General features: G+C 38.0%; 1 long non-coding RNA gene across 1 annotated transcript; it reads right to left on the bottom strand.

The window, feature by feature from the left end:
- Positions 1-2,813: 2,813 nt before the first annotated feature.
- Positions 2,814-3,569, bottom strand: LOC138229298 (uncharacterized). The gene is made up of 3 exons (XR_011185734.1): positions 3,420-3,569; positions 3,047-3,208; positions 2,814-2,935 (listed from the first exon to the last, which is right to left on the bottom strand). It is a non-coding gene; the product is annotated as an uncharacterized lncRNA (long non-coding RNA).
- Positions 3,570-3,905: the final 336 nt, after the last annotated feature.

Genomic DNA, 3,905 nt, shown 5'->3' with positions numbered 1-3,905 from the left:
CTTTCTCTGAACTTTTTGGCATTTCAATTCAGTTGTTTGTAAGCTTATTTTACAGTTGCTAGGTTGATGAAGTTCCTGAACTGTGCAGTATTTCTTTTGGGTTTGGTGCGAATCATATTCTAGCGGTTGGGGGAAAAAAGCACAGGTGCCATCCCACCATTAAACCCTGAAACTTACCTTAGCCGATTCTTCAACTAAACCAGACATGTTAACTAAGTGTTACAGTATGTTTCAAAGTGTGTATTTTAGCAAACGCAACTGAAGTTCTGTTGTCTCCTTGGAGACACCTGGAACTGGTGTGATGCTGGTTCTATGACATCATTCGTTCTAAATGTAAATGCAGGTATTGGCACAACATAGTAAATTGATGTAAAGTTATGGATCCATTTATGATTTTCACTCAGTTTGAAAGAGTTCCTGTCGTGTGGTTAAACTTTGTGTTACGGAGGGTTAACTGGGGTTCTGGCTACTAGTTAGGCTTGGTCATTCAGTCATCTGGTTCATGAAATAGGAAGCTAAGAGATCTGTGTTTTAGTTTTACTGTTTGTTTTTGTTCCATAGAATAAGAAATGTTTCATTAATATTAGTAATAGAGTAGCTGTTTCTCTAAACAGTGTGTGTCAGTTTGCACTGCAGGTGTGCCAGGTAGAGACCATTTAAGAACCCAAAAATATGCTGTCATTTACTGCCGTGGCTAATTTCTGTTAACCTTGTCTCTCACTCACTTTGATGAGCAAAATGTTCATACATAAAGCATACATTTCTGATTGGTCAGAAGAAGCTTCTTAACATATAAGGTATAAAGAAAGTCAGAAAGTTAGGCACTTAGGTCAGCCTTAGGCAGTTAACCAAGACCATAATCCGATAAGAAGCTATTCCCTTTCATGTTGCTAAATCACATGTAGGATACATGAGTTACACCTCCACTTAAGAGACCTTAAAGAGACCTTGGCCAGCCAGGAGTGTAGAAAACCGTAAAACAGTTCTTGAGGACCTAATTGTTAACTCTTAACAGGCAAAGGTTCCTTCAGTCCTATGAGAAATATTTTAGAATTGAACTAAAGTGTGTTTCCGATACAGGAGCATATGTCTGTCAGGGCCTGTTGGAGAGGCCCTGGATGAGAACCCCTGGCTGCAGTTCCACATCCCCCTGAAAGTAAATAAAGCCATAAGCACTGAGCTAAGGACACTGCTCCAGGACATGCTGGCTGTCGATCCTGACCAGCGACCAGAAGCCATCCAGCAGAAGAAGCAAGTCAGGCAAGCCATGGCACGAGAGAAAACATCTTTGTAGTGACTGATAGCAAGATGTCCGTGACCAAGGGCAATTCGTCTGAGTAAAGTCTGATTTCATTTTTATGTCCCGAAAGGCCACTGCCTTTGTGCTGTAGATTTCTGATTTAGACGGGCATTTCTATGGACAACTTTGACTTTTCTGTGGGTCCAATGAAAATAAGTTTTTTAACTTATTCTTTGTTACAGTTTTCGAAAGTTTAAAGACATTCACTGAGTTGACGATAAAGGAAAAGTTTCATCTTTCACCTCTTGGAAGGTAGGCCGGTCAGAGGTACAATATATGTCTTCATGTCTTCATCCTCCATGTTTGTAACTACAGGTTTCACAGTGTTGAGCTAAGACACAAAAACACCTACAAATGGCAGTTCCAAATGTATAAACCTGGGCTGAAAAAGTGTGTACAGTATATACTCTGTGTAGGTCTGATAAAAGTATTCGAGTCAAAGTGTCATATGGATACAAATTCTCATGATTTTGTATTGTGTGTTTTTTCTCTGTTCTGCTTTATTGAAAGAAATCAGATGCTCTTCCTGAAACTTACCTTAGCTGATTCTTCAGCTAAACCAGACAAACTTCTGAAATTCTCAAATATTATCAAATCTTGTTGGTCCAGAGGTGGTGGAGCCCATTACCAACAGACTCACAGCTGAAATTGCTGTGAAAAGGGCTTCTACCAAATATTAACATGTGGGTGAAAATGTAAACAATTGTAATATTTCCTTTTTTCCCATTGAAAGTATAACATATGTGGTGTGAGAAAGAGGTCCTCATTTAATTGCATGAAACTCTGGCACTGGCGCAACAAACTGAACAAAGTTCAAGGGGGTATACGCTTTCTGTAGACACTTTATTTCCTCTTTTTCCATACTCTAAGAAATGATTTGGGAAACCTGTGGGACACTGGAGGTCATTATACATGAGCCTCTTTCTGCACCTTTTAAGCCATTGAAACCTAGTTGCCTTGTTACAAGGTCTAATATTACAGTAGGTGTGGTTTCTGTCTCCTAATTTCTGAGAATGATCAAATTGGGGAATAAGTTGTAGGGAATACCACTCTTGCACTTCTAAGAAAAGACTATCTCAAATGAAACTCGCTATAGAAAGACATCTTGTTGAAAAATTCTTTATTTTTTGTCATTTCTAAAGAAAAAACATTCATCAAGTCCTTCACAAATGTTTTGTTTGTGACTTTCTCTGTTGATCCCTTTCACACTCAACTGAACTATGTGTTATGTCTTGTAAACGTAATCAAACATTTCACTTAGGTGTGTGGGTTAACACAAACCCATATTGTATGAAACATTCAGTTTTTCATTCAAGTTTTTTCTAACAATTGCATCCATGCTAGGACTACAGTAAACAACACTTTTTACTAAAGTAAATCAAATTGTTCATTAAACAAGACACATTGTTTTAAATGTATGCAATACGACGACACTAAAAACAACACTGAAACTTTTCATTGAAATACTGGACGAGATTGTGCATATTCAATGGATTTCTCCTGGTGCTTTTTTTCATCAGTCTTTTCATATTCTTGTTCTCTACTCAGGTGTCTCCTGTTCCTTTGGTGATGTCTGCTGTACACACATGGTATCATACACTTGAGCAAAGTGTGATACCACCGTTTGTTCTTCTCCTAAAATAAAGATGAACATTGACAAAAGTCAGAAGCACTCTTTTCTTTGACAGACGAACAAAACAATGCAAAAATAACCATACTCTCTGTTCCTTACTCATTTCTACCTACCTGTTTGACCACTTTGTCTGCTTCAGTCAGGACAGGGTGCTGGGGCTGACTCTGAGCAATCTGAGAAGAGCTCTCTGTGATCTTCTCCCCTACAGTGGCTACATTGTACTCTGTTTGAAATCCAGGTATCGCCTCCGGTAAGTTCCTCGGTCCTTTTTGGGACTTGAAAGGGTAGAATCATTTTGTGACTACATTTCCTTGTCATGCACTGATATGTTCTGGTTTGTGTTCGATTACTGCAGGCGTTCAAGTACTTTCTTTTTGTTCTAGATTGGCAGTGTTTGAGATGGTAGGAACTTGTCATATTCTCAACTCTGAATGCTCTGTAAACATACTAGTTTAGCAATTCTTAGAAATCTGAAAGCAGTGTTACCTGTATCATTTTTTGTCTTGGTAGTAGTATTGCAGCTCCAACATCAGCACTTAAATAATGGTTTGTGATGTTACTTGTCCTTGGAGTTAGTATACTCCTGAGAAGTCAAGAGAAATCTTACGTAAGCATTAATTATGTTTCACTTTTGAAAGCAAAGTACGTGTCAAGTACTTTGAAGGCATTTGTTGATACTTTTAAGCACTTTCGTTGATTATTATTATCCTTCAATTAGTTATTACAAGTCCAACATTCTCTACATGATCTCACTCCATATTCAGAATGTGGGAATACAATTGTTTTAAGGAAATGCCACTGAATAGATAGTAGCTGCACTCTACAAAGATGAATTTGCTAATTAATCAGTCAGGGACACAGCTTATACTTCAGTAGTCTTAGATCATGTAATGATGATTATTGTACTTTATAACTAGCAAAATCCCCATATCCTGTTCATTGCCCCTTTTTCAGTTATGTGGATTGACTTAT

The sequence above is a fragment of the Lepisosteus oculatus genome, unplaced genomic scaffold (genome assembly GCF_040954835.1).
Source record: "Lepisosteus oculatus isolate fLepOcu1 unplaced genomic scaffold, fLepOcu1.hap2 HAP2_SCAFFOLD_44, whole genome shotgun sequence".
Classification (NCBI taxonomy): Eukaryota; Metazoa; Chordata; class Actinopteri; order Semionotiformes; family Lepisosteidae; genus Lepisosteus; species Lepisosteus oculatus.
The sequence above is the reverse complement of the archived record's forward strand: the minus strand, read 5'-3'. Positions and strand labels throughout refer to the sequence as shown.